This window comes from Cryptomeria japonica, chromosome 3 (genome assembly GCF_030272615.1).
Source record: "Cryptomeria japonica chromosome 3, Sugi_1.0, whole genome shotgun sequence".
In the NCBI taxonomy this organism is placed as follows: domain Eukaryota; kingdom Viridiplantae; phylum Streptophyta; class Pinopsida; order Cupressales; family Cupressaceae; genus Cryptomeria; species Cryptomeria japonica.
The window spans coordinates 388,112,029-388,135,801 of NC_081407.1; the positions used below are offsets into that span (position 1 = coordinate 388,112,029).

Below are 23,773 nucleotides of genomic sequence, written 5' to 3' on the forward strand. Positions count from 1 at the left end.
TTATTTTTTACTTCGCCGGCTTCATTCAATTTATTCATGAATACCTATTTAGTACCAATCACATTCTTATCTTTAGGTCTAGGCACAAACTCTCATGTGTTATTCTTCTCAGTCTGATCTAATTCTTCTTCCATTGCTCTCATCTAATTTCCATCTTTGCAAGCCTCAACAACATCTTTAGGTTCAACTTTAGAAATCAAACATACCTCTTCAGCAACTAACCTTCTTCTAGTCATCACACCTTTATTTTTATTTCCAATAATCTGATTTTCTAAATGATTCGGTCTTACATACATCAAAGTCTTCTGATTATTCTGATTTTCAAGTTCTTGCACCTCTCCACCGGCAACAACAACATCCGGATTAACTATCTCTACTGAATCATTCTGCTTCAATTCCTCAGTCTGAATAGGATTCAGAACAATGTGTTGATCATCATCATATCCTCGAGCTCTGATTTCTTTCCCAAGGTTCTCATCCACCTTCACATTTGTACTCTTTACTATCTTCCTCGGTTTTTTATTGTAGCACCGGTAGGCTTTTCTCTTTGTTGAATAACCCAATAAAATTCCTTCATCACTTCTTGCATCAAACTTTCCTATGTCCTTGTCTCTTTTGATATAACACTTGCTACCAAATACTCTGAAGTATCTCACAGTAGGAACATGACCAAACCATAATTCATAAGGAGTCTTACTGGTATCACTTTTAATATATGCTCGATTGAATGTGTAAACAACGGTGCTAATAGCTTCTCTCCAATAGATTTTCGAAACATTCCCTTCAATCAGCATAGTCCTTGTAGCATCCAAGACAATCTTGTTCTTCCTTTCAACAACTCCATTCTGCTAAGGAGTTCTAGGAGCAGATAATTGTCTTCTAATCCCACGCTTCTCACAGAATGAATCAAACTCACCGAAATAAAATTCTCCACCTCTATCAGATCTCAGACATTTCACCTTCAATCTTGACTTAGTCTCAACCTTTGCTTTGAATATCTTGAATTTGTCTAATGCTTCAGATTTTTCCTTCAAAAAGACAACCTACATCATCTTGGAATAATCATCAATTAGCAAAATAAAATATATATCTCCCTGCACACTTCTAACATTTGTAGGTCCACATAGGTCAATATGCACAAAATCTAGCAATCCATCAGATGTATATTGTTTACTCTTGAAAGAAATTCTTGTTTGCTTACCCAATTAGCATTCTTTACATACCGGATTAGCAGGCTTAACAATCTTAGACAGATCTCTAACAGCTTGTGTAGAACTGATCTTAATCATAGAAGCAAAATTAATATGACACATTCTCCTATGCCACAACCAACTTTCATCAATCTAAGTAATCAAACAGTTTTTCTCACCAGCATTCAAATGAAAGATATTACCTTCAATATTAGTTACAGATGCAATCTCTATAACGGAGGCATTTAGGATCTTACATTTACCATTCTTGAATTGTAAATCATAACCTTTGTCAACCATTTGTCCAATGCTCAAAAGATTATGCTTCAAACCTTCAACATACAAGACATCATCAGTATTATGTTTACCATCAAAAGAAATAGAACCTCTACCATGGATCACACAGGCCTTCTCATCTCCAAATCTCACTATTCCACCATCATACCTTTCCATACTCGCAAATTTGTTTTTATCACCGTTCATATGATGTGAACAACCACTGTCTATTACCCATTCATCTTTTTCTTCAACTTTAGCAGCTAAAGTTTTCTCCTCAATAGTGCAGCTAGTGGAATCAACAGGTGCCGGTCCATCTTCCTTAATGGCAAGAAACACAACTTTATCTTCTTCTGATTCTTTATCTGTAACATCTTCATCAGCAGCATAATAGTAGTTCTTCTGATTTTTATACTTTTGGTTAGACTTGCAAGGCTTATCATACTTCTCATGCTTCTCACATCTATCATTTATGTCATGTTTATCAAATTTATCATGCCTATCATACTTAGCCATTCTCTTTGAGCACCTAGAAGCAAAATGTCTTACCTTATTGCAAGAGAAACATTTCAAGGGCAATTTTCCATCATACTTACCGACTCCTTTATGCAATCTCCAGACAATCAATGCTTCAAGCTCATCTGATTCTCTTTCTTGCCCTTCCATCTCTCTCCTTTCTCTTTCATATCTGGATATTCTGCATTCTTTAAGTTCATACTTCTGTTTTCCGGATACAGATGCTCTAAATGATGTCTCAAACTTTCCATGTGATTCACCAAATTCGCTTAGCTCAAATGCAGCAATCTTTCCAACCAACTTATCTCTTGTCACAATAGTTACACTTTGGATCTCATCAATAACAGCTACCTTATGTTTATAAGTAGGAGGCAAAGATCTCAACACCTTAGCAACAATTTCATCTTCTTCAAGAGTTCCACCGGCACATCTGATACCTAGGACAAGATCATTCACCTTAGACATAAAGATATTTATATTATCATCTTCAACATCTCATACTTCCCTTTCAAACTCTGCAACTTAGCAACTTTGACTTGTTTATCTCCTTCATACAAGGTCTCAGATTTCTCCCAGATCTCATGTGCGGTCTAAAGTTCCCATTACATTTGTCATCTCTAAATCAGTCAAGACACTCAACAATGCTTCATTCACTCTAATGTTATGTTCAGTTTCCTTGATCTCATCAACAATAACTGTTCCATTCAGAGAAGCAGAATAGGCATTCTTTGTAATCTTCAAGTAATCTTCTCCAAGACATCTCAAGTGCACTTCCATCCGGTTCTTCTATATAGCATAGTTACTTCCATCAAATCTCGAACTCTCCTTAAAGATAACACTTCCACTTCCAGTTGCCATTCCGAATCTCCTCAAGCAATTAAGCTTCTTCCAAAGGATCTAGCTCCGATACCAATTGTTGGCAACAACAATGAAGGAAAACTGAGGGGGGTGGGGGTGAATCAATTTTCACCAGATCTACAAACTTACTCACAAATACAGATTTGATAAACTACAACAATAACAAAGATGGACAGATAAATAGCACAACACCAAGATTTTGAAGTGGAAAACCCGATTAAGGGAAAAACCACTGAGAACCTACCCACAATAAGATGATACTCTACAATAGTATGTGAGAATATTACAATGGGGAATGCACATGTATTCATGCACACTGCCTAGAGCTCATTGCTCAAAAGATAATGACTCCAAATGCTACAACCCTCAGAGAAGTCTCACTGACTTACAATAAGATTCAGACTACAATCTGGAAGGAATGAACTGCAATAATAGCATCTTAAAATGTCTGATGACAGTTCCGGTTAAGCACAATTGTCTACTCTGCAACACCAATCTCTGCTCAATCACAATGTCGAAGGATGAATCACTATTCACACATACACCACTCTCTGATAATATAGACATAACTTTAACACCTAAATTACATGACAATATCACTTATTTATACAATTCATCAACCTTGATAACAAGGTCGACTAAACCCTCAACTCACAATTACAAGATTACATCACATGATACAAAGATTGACCACCAGACCAATACAATGATATACATGACATAACATGGACCTAAATCAAATATCCAAACGTGCAACACCACCAGAAATCACGCCAAGAGCAAAATCACCAAAAACTTGCACAACAATCAATGCAGATCATCAAAACAAATAGGACACCATTAAAAAACACTACCAAACACGTTAGAATTATTAGCAACAGTTGCACCAACACCACTTATCAAATCTTCATCGATCAACATCTGAAACTTCAAGAAAACCCAAACAACAACAACTGTCATGAAGAAAGATAACTTGCGGAGCACCAAATCACAAACCATCTGAAATGAAAATACACAAGACCATCTCAAACAATATCCCGAAATTTCAGCACAAGATCTGATCACACCAGAATATACCAGAGGAAATACTAAACTTTGCAACGCACTAATCAGAAAAATAAACTACAAAACCGAATGATCTTATATGATCAATTATGCTTTCTGAATCACCAAAACTAATACAAAATAATATAATGATACTACAAAAACTCCATACACCAAACCATGATCCCAATAAACCAATCTGCAATCACCAAAGCAAAAATATGTTGACATCAATGACAACAACATATCCTGGTAGCAACAATGTCCAACATACCAACCCTTAATCAAGGAACACTGAACACTAAGAGTTTTAGCTTTTTGGGAAGAAAAAAAAAGTTCAAACAATGTTGTGTGTAAACCGAAAGAGGGGTTCACACATATATATACAAAATGTGGAAGCATAAACAAAGCAAGTGACTTGTTTGATAAAATGCAAATGTACCATTTGAATTTTGAGGACATAGTCTAGTAAGTTCCCCCCATATAGATGGGCATACAAGTTGATGGAGATCATTAAACAATAGCTTCTAAAGAAAAGTTAGTGAGGTTAGACAATCATCCTCTAATAATGTTGAAGAATGTGTACACCTGCCAATTGACAAAGTTGTGCCAATAGCACTGTATTAGAACCATCATTGTTTTTTATCTAAATAAGACAAGCTACATCCATAATCTTTATTTGATGACATGAAATGTGCCATTTGAATTTTGAGGACAGAGTCTAGTAAGTTCTCCCCACATAGATAGACAAGTTGATGGAAATCATTAAACAATGGTCTCTAAAGAATAGTCAAGAACCGTTGTATTTATCTATATTAGGGCAAGCACCCACAACCTTTATTTCACTTCTAATTAATAAAAATTTGACAAAGAAGCCCTTATGTAGTGCAAAATTTGAATAAACAACAAAAAAAATCCCAAACTTTAAGATAGCAAAGATACTAGAACACTGGTTGAAGACTTGGGGCATGTAGAGAAGCATCATTGATAGTAGGGGATTAACGATATGAGCGACAATGCCCTGCACGTACAATTATGTGCTTGAAGAATTTCAATAGCCCAGTATGTACAAGACTAAGAAAATTTGAAACAGCAACATGATACCATGTTTAAGGTTACCATGTTTAAGGTTTATTTAAATTCTATTTGTTGCACTTTGAAACCATACACTAGTTTGTCTTGGCTGGTAGGTTATAGGAAGAGATTTCGTAAATGAAATTATTTTAAATATATTAAGAAACAGGCACTACAATTGGAGTTCATGTAGTCAAGCCTTTGTTATTTGATGTGCTTGAGGCATGGGATGTTTTTACACTTATTCTAAACAGAAACGTTTCACTTCAATTTGCTTTTAGAATAAAAGTTTCAGATGCTGCAAAACCATAGCTTATCATACTTCAACGTTTGTGTGCGCTACAGCTAGCACCAATTCTGTCTTGTACCTGAGGAAAGGAAGAGGATAAAATCATAAGCATAAAACAAATGTACATAGAAGATCAAATCTAAGAATTGCTGATATCATTAAGAGAAGAATATTGTGAATGGTACTCACTGTTTTTTTTATAAGATCAATTTGAACCTCTAGAGGAGCAAGAGCAAGAGACAACAATTAATACTTTTAAAATTTAGCAATGCAAAAGCATTAATCTAGAGTCAAAAGTGCTGATTGGATGTCGTGAAGTTTTTAAATTTAGTAGTGCAAAAAACGTTATTCAAAATATTACACTACTGCCTTCTTGGGGTTTTCAATTCACTCTAAATTTAAATACTTTTCTAGCTAAATGGTTGAACCTATGAATTACTGGATTTAAGCTTCTTTTATCTAGAAGAGCTTGAGTAGGCAGCGTATTGTATTCGATGTGGCAGTCGTTTACATCAGGCTGGCCTGCATATAAACAATTGACATATTGAACAAAACAAATTGTCAAGCTCCAACAACTAAACTCATCATGCTCCATGTTGCAAAAATACTTTTACTAATAATAATTACAAGTTGCATATTACAAACAATAGAATCTCAAGTTTACGATAGCAACGAAAATATTGCTCATGAGCGAGTTTTTGAAGACGACTATAGACAATTTGATGGATTAAACATTAGTTCCACGCCTTATAAACAGAGACTAAAAATTCAATATGAGCAATCATTTGAATACTTAAAGCTGTACTGCAGGTCTAAGGTACTCCTATAATTCTATTCATAATGAATTCATATTTTAGAGAATTCTAGGCTGGTCAAACTCTTGGCTGCTTACAATTTATCATGTTATAGTGCAAGTAAAACTTAAAGGTCAAGGAATGGTGAGAGGAGCAACAATTAAAGATAAACCAACAATGTAGGACTTGCTCTTCGTCACATGCAAAATAAGGCTTTTGTAAAAATTATACACTTACTTCATATTGGGGCATCTCTTGACATGAAATTAAACTTCACATTCATACCTGTGATTACTAGCACGTGGACTACATTATCAACATATTCAACCTGTGGCATAAATCAACTCAAGTTCCATTACTGTTTGACATGCTCTTTGCATTAGTTTCTAATAACCCCAAAAACTTTGTATCAGGGGACCATTGAAAATCAAATGAAAATGAAATCTTTTTTGGTATAGTTGTGCTTGCCTTCAAAGAAATGCTAGTAAAATCTAGATCTATATTGAAGACAAAAATAATGGACAAAATGTATGTTCCAACTTTTGCCTAATAGAAACTCGAACACATAAGTCAAATGAATTATTCCCATAATATATTTATCTAGGAATAGAAAGTTATATAAGCAATCTAAAGAGTTTTAGCCATCTGCTATCAGCAAACTGTTCTACGCCTAATTTACTGTTAGAATTGTTGTTGCAGAAATATCATGCCTCCATTTTAGAATAGCATTTGGACATCTTACAAAGACTAGCACGGAATGAGGTTGACGTTTTCTAGAGTGTTCTTGACAAATTATGTCTTCAGTACTATATTTTGCATAAATAAGTACCACAGCCTACTTTATTACTATTTTAATTTTTTTTGCATAAATAGGTACCAGAGTCTGCTTCATAACTATTTTCTGCATTTTGTATACGACTCTTATGTAATAATCGAATTTCAATTAACATATAATGCTTTTGTCACTCAGTCCTAGCTTCCATGGAGCTCTATAACATGATCTGCTTCGTACCCTTCAAGTTTCGAAATTGTTCAACTTCAAACACCTTATTCATGTTTCCTTCATAGATTCTACACTTGATAAGTATGTTTCACGAGAAATGGCAATAGCAGCTTTACATTCTTGAAACAGAACTTATGTGATCAAGCTAATTATACTTATGTCACAAGATTTCGTAACAATTTTTTGAAAGATTGTAATTACCCATCGAAAATAAGAATTATTTAACCCTAAAACAAAAAGAGTTGCATCAATTGGTCCTCAGCCTGTACCACAAGGATAACGCCTCAATATTTGATAGGACCATGATTTCATGGTTGGACAAAGTTCAACACTTCATTCACAATATTGACAGGTCACAATCGAACACAGAACTTACAATTTGCTAGGCCACAATTGAACACAGAACATATATCAGTTCTAAGAACACAGAACATATAGTTTGCTAGATGCCAAAAACCTTCACACTTGTATCAAGTCCAGAGTGAGGAGAATATTTATAAGTTCCCAAATCATTTCTCACTTGCAAGGAATGCAATAGAATCATCTACAGCATACAGGTTCATCTAGTCTATATTAGTGTCCTATAATATATACACAATATATACATCGTCTACTTCCCTAATTGGACAGTAGTTTCTTTGTGTTCTTCAAACAGTACAATGAGAAGAAAATTATGAACACTTTGCCAATGGCATTCATAAAAATTTTCTTCAATGTAGTCTCTATTTAAATCTGCATTTTCTGTAATGTACACTATTTAAATGTGCACTCAACTCACTGAGAAACGGATCCCAGCTGAAATTTAGGAACAGTGTATAGTTCGTTACAGTAACTCTATGCAACGGCAAGACAGATCCTCTCTAGCTTTAAGTCAGCCTTAATTACGAGAGGATACAGCTCATTTCATAATAAATATTTCGTGTTGATATACAGACCTGGCAGGCCCATTTAGGGCTTTAAGTGACTTTTGTCGGACAACGTTGTTGCAACTGTGCTGGTAGGAATGCATGCCGAAATTAATGCATGTCCACTTAGTACCATCACTGCCTGTGTTAGAACAACGGTTTTGAGGTGGAAGCATACTCAAAAAACCTCAGCAAATTAGCCTATACATATTACACTTGCCCTTGCCATATCCTTGCACGTTGCCCATCTGCAGGCCATACGTCCTATTTACATAATGCCACGTAATTGTTAAAAACATTGGAACATGCAAATATATTTCATCGCTCGGTTTCTGATCAAGAGTAATATAAAAGAACAGGAAACTCAACTTTAGGAGAGCAACAAAAATATTGCTCATGACATAGTTTTGAAGACAACTAATACCAATTTGATCGATACCATAAAAAATACTCTATTCCCCACGGAAAATGCGAAAACATCTGCTACAATTTAAACGCAAAAATAAAAAACAGAAAACATCTGCTACATTTTAAACGCAAAAATAAAAACACATCTGCTACATTTTAAACGCAAAATAAAAACAACATCAAATCTCAACTTTAAGATAGCAACGAAAATATTGCTCATAACACAGTTCTCGAAGACAACTAATAGAGAATTGAATGGATGAAACATTAGTTCCCGCCTACAGGCAGGCGGCCGAAAAGCCTTGAGATCTCATAGTAAGGTAAGATGTCTACGAGAATCATTGGTATGCAGCGAGAGAAGTCCACCATGAATTAAAGGTTCCATAAGCAATTTTAAAATAAAATACCCATTTGCAAATTAAAATCCGAACGTCAAAGATTTATTCCAGTAAAAAATAGCACGCAGACTACAAAAAGACTTGCCGGAAACAAAACAATAGTCGCCAGCAACAAATATCAGTCGCCGCGCTGGTTTACGGTACCCAGAAGAGCTAAAAATCCAAACAGAAATTCAGCAACCGTAGAAATATTAATGCAAGTAGACGCCGAGAGAGAGCGACTGTCAGCAGAGAAACATGTAAACCAGACGCTCGAAAATTAAAGGAACTCAACACTATAAAAACAAATCCTAACCCTAGTTGGGGGAAAAGATGGAATTGGAAGATCTGATGTCGGCTAGCATTTAAAACAATGCAAGGAATTACCTGAAGAGAAAAAGAAAACAAACAAGACCTAGAAGAGCCAAATAATTCCAAATACATAAAACGTCGCCCAAAGAAAATTGGACCTAGAAACTCGCAGTGGCTGCTGAAAAGTGTTTTTGAAAAACGAAAAAGTTATTGTTGAAGTTAATGAATGAAAAATGGCCTATTAAACCGCCTCGAGCAATTTCAAAATGCCGTTGCTAGCATGCAAACAAGCTACTGGCTAGAGCAAGAGGCAACCAAGAAAACAAGATAAACAGTCGCCAATTTAGGCATATGCCGCTCGCACTCTCAAAACCTTTACCCAAAAGAAAATAAAAAAACACCGCAACTAATTACAAGATACACTGATAGCGATTGGAAACCCATGTCTGAGTGAAATAGGTGTAGACTAAAAAGGATGTTGTGGCACCCAAAATCGCGTCGAGAAATAAAAATCAATGCCACCGGATTAAAACCCTAGCCAAGTAAACAAAATTGCCCAAAACTATGAATCCATCGGTCGGAGACAAAAAGAGAAATGTCGACCGGCAAATAGATCCATGAACCTCAAAAAAGAATGCTGCTCATACAAATGTGGATAAATAGCGTCCAGACGGAAATCAGTGTTCCTGGAACTCAGAAAACTTATTGAAACCAACCCTCAAATTTGCAATAACCTGACATTTTCACAGAAGCTTGAATATGTGGGAATGCCAACTTACTGCAAATTTGAGGGTTGCTTTCTGTGAGCTTTTCATTTTCTGTGAGCTTTCCATTGTTTTAATTTCAGGGTGGATGCTCCATGAGCCATATATATTCTAACCTCTTCTGTGAAGACTTATTTGAAAAGACTAGCCTACTGGGAGAAGCATTGAAATGTCCTGTTCGATCAATAAATATACAACTAAAGGATTTGAAACATGGCCTCTTTTTCCCCCTCCTAAGTCTTAATGGTCCTTTTTGGTGAGACCAAGTTGCTTCATGAAAATGGGATCTAGAATGAAGGAATGAATGAACGAATTTAATGATGTCTATGAAACTAAACAATGTAAGCATCTTGTTACCATGTCACCTTAGTGAAATTATGTTTTTTTAGCTATTCATGGTCTAGTGGATGATAAGGTGATAATGAAATTTGTTGATAGATCATAGTGATTTATTCAAATAATCATAAATGATTAATGTGTGCATTCCATTATCACGAGAATATTCTCCTTTTGCACATCCAAATGTATTATAACAAATTGAAGATGAAAGTAGGGCTCAAAAAATGGAAAGTCTTGTAGTACGCTACCCTAGGCCCACCCTCTAACATCATGTTCCCATGCAGTTGCCTAACTCTAGTTTCTGCTTAAATTTAAGCAGTTAAGTGTTCCCATGCAACTTAAAAATTGTCAAAAAAGGGATAATTGAGAATCTTTCCCTATTTTGGTGGAGCAACTATTGTTTAGGAATTAGAAATAAGCTATGGAACAAAAAGGGGGGCTGGAAATAACCGGTGGCTGCTTATTAACAAAAATGTCACATAGCTCCACAATTTTCTTTCCCTCTTTTTTTTCAGATTTTATTTCTTTTTTTTTTTTCCAAATTTTAAGTGCACAAATTAGTATTAATGCTATTAATACAAATTTTAGATGGTTTCTTAAAAATAAGCAGCGAAGATAAATATTCATGGGGTCAGCTACTTCACAAATAATCCCTAAAAATATTAAGCAGCAGCTGCTAGCCAAAATAAGCTAAGCAGCCGCATGGGAACATACCCTAATTGACCTTTGTTGATTGGTTATTTGTTCCCAAATCAAGTGACTAATACAAAATAATTACAACATTTAAAAGCCAAGTTCTTATGATGAAGATGTTGCTTCCAAATTTTAACCCCAAAATTCAAGCCACGTCAAGATAACTAAAAGACAAAATCAAGGTCTAGCAAAATAGGTGCATTAGTAGAATGAGAGCAACTTAGGTTCATAGGAGAAATGAGAAAAAAAATTACCTAAGCAATTTCCAATGCATTTCATGGAGGAAGGAAGCCAAAACTGCAAGGTTAGATTTGGAAGTGTCACTTATACCTAAACAATCAAGTGATATTTTCTTTCAAAGGATTAAAACCTAAGAATTGGAGTTATACAAAAGAGTGTAACATTTGTCAAGGCCCAAAAATCCTTTTCTAGAATATGATTTTGCTAAACTTACATATCAATCTCATTTCTTCAGAACACTCTACTATCTCCTTAACTTTTGCTCTCATTTATAGTACTAGGATATTCTAAGAAAATTTAATAGGTCTTCCGTAAGCTCCCTACCACCCTAAATAGGAATGAACTCCTTGTATGGTGAATCCCTACAAATAATGCAACAATAGACCCTTGAATGCTCCCTAACTACATTGAGATCTTATTTAAAGTTAGTTGCATTCTCCATATAATGATTTAAAGTTAGCAACATTCTCAATTAAACTAGCTTTAGGGAGTCATACCCTTGTATATTGCTTTTAAAATCCAAAATTAAAACAATTTGGTTATTCAATAGGAGGGCCATTACATTATTAGAAGCTTATAGAGATAATATTAGGCTAATAACAATAAATAAAACAAGACATAATTATCGTATTATTGTGTATGTTGAATTTGTACCTATTTCTAAACCCTAAGTATCCAACCACTAAACCTAGATCTAAAAACTAATTCAAGAAACAATCAATAGAGAACTACAAATGCATGTGGATAACATGAAATAAACAAAGTATACATACCTTCACATACAAAAAAGGCTTGTCTCCATTGTTCTCCTATCCTCCATGATCTTGTATTTGATGGTGTTTGCTCTCATATTTGTATGCACTTACACAAGAGCTCAAAGAGGAATGGATGTGGTTGTGATGTTGTATTCTCTAAATAGATTTTGGCAAAGTATAGGTATGTTCAAGCTATGTGTGTTGTAGAATGAGAGGAGAAAGCCTCTTTTATAGAGATCACCATAAAAATGGAGGGTTTAGATTAAGAGGTTAAATTATGAATGGCCAAGATCACATAGTTAAAAGAGACTCGATGAGATTTGAGGGTAGGTAGAGATAAAGGGATGAGATTTACTAGTAGGTAAGAGTGCATAGGATTAAGAGGTTAATTTGAAATGGAGAGATGAGATTAAGAAGTGGGTTGACTTTTAGATTCAATGAATGTGGACATGGGAGAAAGGACAAAGGTGAATGAAGAGCATTCTGACTCTTGTTACATGACTATGAATTTAGATTATGATCCATGTGAACAAGTTGGATGATGGCGATTAAAGAGGAAAAAGATAAATGAATTAATATTTATTTAATTAATAGAGGAAAAGGGTTGGATAAATTAAATAAATAGAAATCTTTATTTAATTTAGGAAAGAAGTGAGATTAGATAAATAATAAGTATTTATTTAACTTAGAAATAAAAAGGCTTAGTAAATTAATTAAATAAATAAAAATATTTATTTAATTAATAATGGAAGAGGCCAATGAACTAATAAAAAAAAAATCTATTTTATTAATAGAAGAAAATATGATAAAATAATTAAATAAATAATAAACATTTATTTAATTAAGGACATTTTTAGGTGTCTACAATTATATTTTTTACTATTGTTGGCATTGAATAGTTCCCCTAGTTTTCTCTACATTGTCATCTTCTATTTCTTCTCAAACATTAGAGCAATATACTGATCCACCTTAGATGTCAAGGATACACCAACAACATATTTGAGGAAGATGATACCACATTTATCTTTTTGATGATAGGAATTCTCATATTCTCCTAGTGCTATGATTATAAATGGTACCCATGGACTAGAGAAATGCAGGTTGATCGATAGCCATTTTTCATAATCAGGGTAGAACCCCAACTCAAGCATCAATCATCTATGTAATTGCCTATTTTGATTCCCTTGCATCTAAGAGCACCACTAAAGACATAAAAGAGATATAGTATTTACTCAATACTGATGTGAGGTGGAGAAAAAAGTGTCACCCAACACCAACTTCACAACATACAACACCACCATTGAGTTAATCCTAAACATCTTTTTTATTCTAAGCTTTGACACTTCCCCTTGGAAGTGGTTTGGTGTTTCTTTTCATGAAGGTTGATTGTTATATCCATGTCGACTACAATAAAATATGATGAAAACCCCATTCTATGACTTTATTCCTCACATTTAATGACCAGGGGTGTGAATTCATAATTTTCCTATTATCCAACATAAGTGAAAACATCCCATGTCTAACAAAACTCAAATTGAAATCTTCCTTCTACTATGAAATAACAAAAGATTTTAAACTGAGTAGGAAAGTGAGGGTAGAAGATCAAGAGCTAGACCATGTGAAATGTTAGTTGAGTTGGAAATAAACAATTCCTTGTATATTGATTGCTATGTTAGCCAACCTATCAATCACACCATTTATATTGCAGTAAATATGTCCCACCTTGAGGTGTTCAATGATGTGCAAAGCCTCCCTATAATAATTCAATACATTATTTAGCTTTTAATTCAATGTATTCTAATTACACAAAACATTCATGGTTATAAGTGGATCTCCTTTGATGTGTAAATTTTTAATTTTTAGTATATTTGAAATTTGACCGATGCCCCTTGGAATTAAACTTCATTATTTGTATCAATTATCATTTTTATTTTTTTCCAAACCCTAACCATTATAACTTCATGGTTCCTTATAATACAACCATCCCTTGAAGAACTTGGATGATTAAAATTAATCTTATCTCATGCCCCTTCTCTGAAAGGATCCACCTCACATCATCTCTGTGATCACGAGTAGGAATAACTATATAGTCTTCCCATGAATGGGGGATTATTTATAATTTTATATAAATTCATCTAAATTCCATAGTTTGATTAATATAAAAATATAATATATTTAAAGTTATTTTTTAGAATAATTGTATATTTCATTTGTCTTCTATAGATTTAAATCTCTTATTAGTTTGTATAATTTATTAGAATAACTTTTTGAAAATTTATATAGTTCCCTATTGTTGTATAATATATTTAAATATTATTTTTTTTGAAATAATGCTACTTTTTTAATTTATAAATGTATTTTTACATACATAGTTTGTAATATATAATATTGGTTCTTACACTCCTTGATATTGCATTAAACACAATATTAAGAAGATTAACCTTTCCTATCTAAGGAAGTGATGTTATAGAGGTATATATGAGGGCTATAGAGGTTGAATTTTTCTAGTGTTTATATTTTGAACTATATTTTCCATCCTTTTCCTACTAATGATTTATCATTAGGCTATAAATCCATAGTGGGGAGAATCATAAGTCAAAGGGGAAACCACTTGACTTCTAGATTTCATATACCTTTTAGGGTTTATAACTCCTTTAAATTGCCCCTACAAGTAGGCACACCATTAAATCTAGAGTTAAGGCTTTTCACATACTAGGGATAATTCATGTACCCATTTTCTTTTGAATATCACTCTCTCCCATGTATCATTCTAGTTTTTTACGCACTACTCTCCCACACATCACTTTGCTTTTGCATACCTACAATTATATTGGAACATTTGTTATATATAGTAATTTTAATATATTAAAATATTTGGTTAGATTTCGAAACTTAATAACTAGGAATTCTCGTTTTGACATAGACTCGAACCAATGAAGTTTGTTCTCAAAGGAGGTCATGTTAAATCTCTTGTATTATCTACACTTGTGAATATAACAAAATCTTTGATCAAGACATTTCTTTTGAATATTTCAAAATGTTCAAACTTGCTATTGTAATGCATGATGTTTTAGGATGGTAGGATGAATGTGTATGCTCAGCCTTCTATTTGTCATGGTGGTCCTCAACATAGGATATGATTTAGTACCTATGGTAAAATAAATAAAAATAATATCAAAAGTAAATAGATGTAAAAGGAACATGAAAGAAAGAAATGTGTGTAACTAGGTAATTTAGTTATCTCTACTATAGTTATAAACGCATGGTTGTCAATAGAACATTGCTTAAAGTGGGACAAAATATAACTTGAACATTGAGGGTATAACACTGTAATGGATGGAAATTTAGGATTCTGCAAGATATACTTTGTAAACTAGAAAATGACCTAACTTCCACACACATTACATTAAAAGGGAGAGTGAATTAATAGATCCAATCTCAATTCTATTAGGAAGAGGGTTGAATGCAAATTGGATTCAATTTGCCTTTTGTTTGAGTTGTAAATGTAATTGAAAATATGTAAATTAAATATCACATTTAGGGTAATAAGGTACAAGAATGAACAAGCAACCTCGATTGAGTATGTCGTCTAATATTGAAATGAAAACCTCGCAATAGGTACAAAATTGGATAGGGAATCTGATTGTGCACTTGTGACTACAATCTGACGATGATTTGGTAGGACTAGGGTGCCATAATGCCTTGGTCTTTTGAGGTTGAGCTATTTTCAGAGAATTTGCAACCTAAAGCAATTTGGAAGCCACATATTAAATTTGATGAAAAATGTTAAGGACTAGGGTGCTCTGGTGCCTTCGTCCAAATTATGGGATTAGGTTAGTACTAGGCTCCCAATGTTGTCCAAGGTCTTTTGGCTTCGTTGGGTACTTGTAGGTGCACACAAGAGGAAAGAAAGGGGGTTGTGGATAGGGTTTTGCCTTAGGTCAAACCCTAGGTTTGGAATTAACCCTAATTGAAATAAAAATTGAACTTGAATTGAATTGGAAAAGCTTGCCTTTTGAGGGCAAGGCTGGATCTAGAATTGAGATGCTTGAATGTACATAATTATACCTTCAATTGGTGATGCAATGTTCTTAGGATAAGTCCCCCATGTGTTGATGCAATAACATGACAAATCAAATAAAATCCATCATGAAATTATAAATAAAACATAAATGGAAGATGTCTCGATGTGTTTTTCTGCTCCTCGAATCAAATCTACCCTTGAGGAAGAAGAATTTCACTTGAATTGGATGATAATGTTAGCATGAGATAAGATTATGAAAATGAATTTATATAGGGATTTCATAATTGAAATCACCTTTCGGCTGACTTAGATTTATGATTTATTCACACAGAGAAAAAATTGAATTAGATAGGATTGCCAAATTATCCTCTCGAAATTCGAGGAAAAAAGTGCAGGATCGAGGTGGTAATTCACCCTAGTCCTGGCAACATTTTTCTAACTTTCAAGGAATGCAAGATAACAGGGTTATAATATCAATTCCATCTCAATGGCTCAAACCATAATGCATAGTGTATACACCTAAAAATGGTCTGAAGATAACTAATTAAATAATCAATTATTTAATTAATCCCCCTTTCCAATTTAACTGAATTCACTAGCAATTTGATTAATTCCCCATTCATCTACTTATCAATAAATCTAAGGATTTATTCATTAAGTTCATTTAAATAGTCCCCTTTGATTAATTAATCTAAATTGATTAATCCCCCCCATTAAATTCATTTCTTATAATCCCCTAATTTATTAAAACAAATCAATTTATGAGTTGTTGAAAGTTAATTATCCTTTTCCTATTATTTGAATTTCTAAATTCAAATGAGCACATGGCTCCTAACTTTTAACCACCTAACCTAACCACCCTCTAACCTAACGGATTCCACCTAACCCTGGGTTTAACTAACCCTATCCTATCTTGCACATCCTAACCTCCTATGGTGTGGATATTCTCCCCTTGAGACACATGGCACTTTGGCCACATGTCTCCTCTCTTGGACACTTGTCCTCTTATGAGAAAGGCTCCTTGACTCTTGTCACCATAGAGATGACAAGTGTCCCTCCATCCAAACTCTTCTCCAACCTCCTCCAATTTCACCCTTGATATCTTTAGACTCAATATTGACTGTTGATTCCTGCCACCTCACCCCTAGCCTTGGAAATCTTATAAATATCCCCCATTTTGGAGTACAAAGGATCCCATCTCATATCAATTTAGGCATTGTTACTATAAGCATATCCATTCTAGCATATCATTTAAGCATTGTTATTATAGGCAATTCCATCTTAGATCTAGCTTAATTTGATCATTTTTAGAATAATTGTTGAGTCATGTAGCTTAATCAATCTTTATTCTAGCTTAATTGCATCATCATCATAGCTTAATCATGCATATCATTAGCTTAATTAGCCTCTTGGATCAATCTAGCATAAACAATCTCATCTAGCTTGCATATCATATCATTTTAAATCCTCCCTCTAGGTGTAGTCAAGTCACTGGGATTGCTTATCCAGATCTGAGAGCAAATCCACACTCGCATCTCTTAGGAGGTGATAGGTCGCTTTGTCATGGTTTATCTTTCATTTGATTTCAATTTGCTAACCATGCTTGTAATGATCTATTAAGTGTTTGTGTTGCAGTTGCAGGTACCCTACTTCACACACACAATATTTTGGCGCCCACCGTGGGGTCGAAAATCTCATTTTTGGCCTCTTAGCATCATCAAATTTTCAATCTCGCAGGTTTATGCCCGGATCTAATTTAGAATCTCGTACAAGTACCTTTGCAGTATCGTACGAGTTTCTATGTGCACTCATACGGGTATGTGAGTATACTCATACAAATTTTTGCTTCTATGTTTTCAAAACAGATTATATTTTAGGGTTTTCATGCTTCAATTTGGCTACTACTAATGCTAACCCTAGTCTGTTTGTGAGTTTTCTAGCAGCCTAACTGGTTTTTGCAGGACGATTGTTAAATATTATGCTTGTAAAAGCTTCATTTCATCAGAACAACATGACTACTAACGTATCTATTTTCCAGGTTGCCTAAAGGAGAACTCAACCAAACTTTGTGTCTTCTTTAAGTTTTCTAGGCACACTTATTTTGCTAATGGTAAATGAACATCTTGTTTTCTATATTTGAGAAGTTATCTAAAAGGTAGGAGAGTATGCTCTTGTCCATTTGGACAATCAGAAATCCTGACCCTTGAAGCGCTTCTATGCTTGAGATTTGATTACCTTTAGCAAGCCTATCACAGTGGGAAAAAGTAATCACCCTGTGAGAATGACCCAAGTGAGTACAACTAGACCTAAGCTTTCTGACTCACTCTAAAAAATAGGCCTCTTGGGATTAAAGTCTCGGAGGATGGGATTATTTGAGTTTTCTCATTTGAGATCTCTCATATCATACATTTAGTAGGGCCTCACGGTCTCAATCACGCTTGCATGAATACTTCTTGTTTCGGTACCTTGTTGGGCTATAGGCCTCAATCGCACTTGCGCGACTGCAAGGGGTAATTTCAAACGGAAATCCTTACTACGAACCCTAAGATAGAAGCTACCCGATTCACCTCCAAAAGGGGGATAATATTTGTGCAAGAGAGATAGTAACTCTCCCAAGACACTTGCCATATCGTGCCCCCATTAGCATTTGGAGTCGGATAATACAGTGTTGAGAATCCATTGCGTGAGACTCAATGGTCGTATTCTGATTAGCTATTGGGTGTGTACCTAAGTTTGCAAGCAAAATTTTTCTCTCTCAGCCAACTTCCTTAGGATTTAGTGTGTTGTGCTTGAGGTCACTTATCATATCACGTGTTTGTTGTGTCTTCATCCCTGAAACAAAAAATCAAACATCTAAAAAACTAGAAAACAAAAGCAAAACATCAAACTCCATTGATCAAAAATCTGTCCAAATAATTTTTGTCTCTGTTCTGTCCTAAGTCGTACGAGCTTTCTAGTTTTTCGTACGGGAAATCTAGATTATTGTCTGTTCCAGTGAGAATTGTCATATGAGTCAGTTTAACAGAGGATTTTGTGTTATCTTTTGTCGTATGGCTCTGTGAGAAAGCTCATACGAGTTTATACCTTTATCATGCGAGATTTCTAGTTTGTCGTATGGGCCTGTCTAAATTGTTGTATGGGGCTGTCTAAACTGTTGGACGAATTTCTGTCTCTGTCAATCCAGAGCTGTCTTCTTGCATGTCTTTTTCAAACTTGTCATGTTTGCTTGGTCAATTTATAGTGAGCATAAACACCTGATATCTGTCATTTTGTGCTTAGATTGTCTTCTTGGTTCACTTGGTCAAGTTATCATCTGTCAAATCGGATTCTAGGAATAGACACCTCAAGAGTTTCAAGTAGTCACCTTCAACAAGCTCAAGATCTAAACATCTCAAAGTGCATTATCACCTTCTTTGATAAACTGGTCACTCAAAACATAGTTTCTCATCAGGATCTATCATCCTCTATCACAAAACTACAACATTTGGTCAGGATAACCTTGTCCCACATTGTAGGATATATCATTCCTATTGGACTTGGTTTTATCAAAATCATCATCATTGCACTCCAAAACCGAAGATCGAAAAACTTTGCAAACTTTTAAACACTTGAATTACCTCTTCGTGTCATATCACTCTATCATATCTACATTGACAGTTGATCACTTATCGAAACAACTTTTAGACAATCGAATCCTTGCACAATATCCAACACATGTGTATGCCTGTTTTAACTAAAGTGCAGGGACAAAAGATCACAGAAATGAAAATAGAAACATTTGAAATAACTAAAGATTATAGGAGCATGGAACACAAAAACGAAATACAAGAAGAAGGGGAAATAATAGAGCAACACCTCAGAGAAATCAAACACGATCCTAAATTCGATAAATTTATGGCAAAAATATTGGAGGGAGAAAAAGAAAAATACTTCCTAATGTTAGCTAAATCTAGTGCTACACTCCCTCAAGATTTTGATGTGAGCAAATTAGGACAAAATAGAAGTGACTCTTCCCCTAATAATGAACAACGAGGATATTTTTTGTCTCAAAATTAACGACAGATCAATTCCTGATAACACAAGAACTAATGAGGAAACTTCCATTCCCAAAAAGGATGACGTAGAAATTCTCAACCATGTCAAATCTAATGAGGACAAAAGAAAGAGTCGAGATGATACAAGAAGAGATCAAGATCATACTAGAATGCACACTCAAGGTTATACAAGGACGAATCATGTTGATAATCCTATCACAACTCTTACACAACAAATACAAACGCTGCAAACACAAATTCAAGATATGCAGAGAGGAACTGTTAGAAGATACTCGCTTCAAGAAATTTGTCCTTACCCCTTCGATAGAAATCTAAACATGATACCATTTCCTACATGTTGTGAAACTCCTCGATACGATAAATATAATGGAATCACTGATCCCCAGGTTCATATACGATAATTTTGCATGATGAGTATGGAGTTTGCACATGAGGATACATACCTGATGAGATTATTTCCAAAGAGCTTAAGTGGAATAGCTATGGAATGGTTCTCCAAACTTCCACTTGGAATTAGATCATTCGCAGAATTGGTGGATAAGTTTGTTTCACAATACTCTTACAACATCCAACATGAGGTAACAATGCTTGATTTATGTAATATTAAACAAAAGAGTGGAGAACCTTTCATGACATTTCTATAGAGATGGAGACAGTTAGCTTCACGATATCCTCGAACGGTGCCGAAATACAAGAAAATAGACATATTCATCGACAACCTAAATGGACAAATGAGCTATCATCTCAAAATGCAATGCCATCAAAATTTTGAAAAGATGATTGATAATGGTATCAAAATGGAAGAAGCTATGGTAAAGAAGGGTGAGTTGAAGCTATATAAAGGAGTTAATCCTCCTACCAACAATATTAGCAACAATAATAATGATAAGCCTAAATTTTGGAATAGAAATCGAAATGTCATCAATGATGGAATAGTGGATAGCAACAATGTAAAACCAAAATAACCAGTTTTCAATTTATCCACTCACTCAGCAGCAACTCAATAAAACGACAATCACCAAAAATCAACTTTCAACAATTTTTTTCAAAGAAAATTTATAAATGTTGGTGAACCACTTGGATCAGCACTAAAGACACTTCTCGCAAACAAATTGATTACTTTGCCAAAAGGAAGGAACTACGAACCTCAAGTGAAACCCTCTTGGTGGAACGACAACCATTATTGCAATTTCCATCAAAACAAGGGACATCACATATATAATTGTTAGCAGTTGAAATATGTCACCCAAGATTTGATTGATAATGGATTAATAACTGTGGATGGACATACAACAAACAAATCTCATACAACTTTTAAAACTCTGCTTCCAAACTATGAGAAGGGTGAATCATCAGCAACGCATAATGGTAAGGGTAAAGCAAAGGTAAACTACGCTCATACATATGATAATGTGGTAAATGTGATTGTAGTTAAAGGAAAGAAACATCAAGAACCTGCTAATGCTATCACAAGAAGCAAAGCTAAAGTTGTTTTGCCGGGTCCTACCACTAACATGTCATCCACTGCAAAATAATATAATCTAGTGGATCAATTGCAGAAAACGCCCGCACAAATATCCATCTTAGAACTTTAAAAGCTTTCACCTGCACACAAAGAAATTCTTGAATGAGCATTAGTAGATACAACAATGTCTAAGGATCTTGATATAGATCAATTCCAAACCATGGTGGGACACCTCACAACCCCTCATTTCTTATCATTCACCGAAGAAGATGACATGTCCTTGCATCATCCCCATAATTCTCCCTTGCATATCGAATTCCTCATTCATAAGACGCGAGAACGTGTCCTAATAGATGGGGGAGCTGTCTTAAACATTTTCTCTTTGAGTCTTGTCCATGCTCTAGGTTATTCAGAAGATGCAATTGATCCTTGAAAAAAGATCACCATCAAAGCATATGATGAAGAAGAGCGTTCCTCTAAAGGAATTGCGATGTTACCCATCAGAGTAGGACCTTTGCAGAAAAATATAGCATGCCAAGTTCTAGACTTGGACTTATCATACAACATACTCTTGGGAAGACCCTGGATACATGAGATACAAGCTATTCCATCAACATATCATCAGTGCCTAAAATTTCCCTACAATGAGTAGGAAATCACGATCTCAATAGATTCAAATCCATTTCAGTACTATAGTAATCTAAAACCATCTCAAGAGGTCATTGTTCTTCATAATAGGGAGGCATCATCTTCGAACACACAATCCAAAGCAAAATAATTTACCTCAAATTTGTCCAGTATGGAAAAACAAATGCATCTAAGAGATCAAGGGAATGAAGAATATTCAATATCACAACTACCACTTTCTCCTAAGTCCTATGGAAAACCATCAAACTCTAAACAACAACCAATTGTGAAACATCTTCAAATATTTGATGGAGCATTTGTTCGCATTGGGACCTTATCAGAGGAAACAGAAGACAAAGATGTTCTACAATGGCTATACAAGGATGAAAAAGTCCAACAAAAGATCAACAATGTTAGAATACCTACAAAAAAGTATGGAAAAGGATTTAACATTCTTCAAAAAATGGGATACATTGGAACAAGTCCTATAGGAAAAAGAAAAGAAGGTATCTCAGAACCTATCCAACCTTACACTCAACAGGCTATAGACAAAGAAGGCTTATGGTATGGACAAGTTACTCTACTAGAAGACACATCTTCTCACCAAAAACAAGAGGAATATGAAAACAAACAAGAACAACTTGCAATTGAAAGGGAAGAAGCATCTGCCAAGAAACAAGCACAAGCAAACATGAAATGGCAAAAGAAGAAAGTTTCAAATCAACAGGAAAAACAAACTAAAAGCACCTCCCAAGCAACACTAACTCTCAATCAAAACAAGCACGAACCTAGTACTAATTAAGGAGAGCTCATAGAAAGTTTGACAGAACTCAATCTCAGTCCAAAAGAAGCTAAATATGAAAGAAGAAAAGATATAGCAAGAAAAGTAGAAGAAACAAATCAAACACTATATGAACAAATTTGTAGCTTGCAAGCTGCAAGTGAGACAGATTCTAATGAATGGGAATGGGATTCCTATCACTCTAAAGAATCAGCTGAAGAAAATTGCTTTCAAGAAGATGTAGGAGTCGATGTAGTTCACATGTATCCAAGGAAAACATTAGGAACTAGCCCACTTGAATTAGAATCACATTCGACTGACTTGGACGTAATCGAGGAGGATTAGGAGCTCCTTGCACGAGGTCATTCTGATGAGAGTATCATTCTAGAAATTGACATACATATTGAAAATTTTGACACATCTATCATGACCCTTGATACCCTCGAAACATCTCAACCTAATGACCCCTTACCTCTAATCCACCCTGAACTTATTGATTGGGAAAATGAAAGACATACTGCCATTGATACCTTTCCTAATGACCATGCCATATCTGTATATCTTAATGCAATCAAACCCACAACAAATTTCACCAGGAATTTCAACAACGCATCTTCCATTCAAGTGGGTGCCAAATCTCCCAATTGCAAAAGTGAAAATAAAGAAAACAATATCAGGTCTAATGTTGAAAACCATTTCTTGGCAACATTAGATCAGGAAATGTAAAAAGAAAGGACGCATCTAACGGTGAAAACCTCCTCAAGGCACTAGAAGATGGAAGATTTGACACTTTACCTACGCACTATCAAGAAAGGTCATCCATTTTGATCAAACCAATAGAGGCAATTAACATTGGGACAACAGAGCAACCAAAGATTCTCCATCTAGCGACTTCTCTGTCAGAGTAAGAAATGCAACAATATATGGAATTCTTCAAACGATGGCAAATCAATTTCGCCTGGTCATATGCAGACATGCCAGGGT

The 23,773-nt window shown here is 34.7% G+C and overlaps 1 long non-coding RNA gene across 1 annotated transcript; it reads right to left on the reverse strand.

The window, feature by feature from the left end:
* Positions 1–5,142: 5,142 nt before the first annotated feature.
* Positions 5,143–9,899, reverse strand: LOC131052992 (uncharacterized). Its single transcript, XR_009107581.2, has 2 exons — positions 7,980–9,899; positions 5,143–5,326 (listed from the first exon to the last, which is right to left on the reverse strand). It is a non-coding gene; the product is annotated as an uncharacterized LOC131052992 (long non-coding RNA).
* Between the last annotated feature and the right edge of the window lie 13,874 nt (positions 9,900–23,773).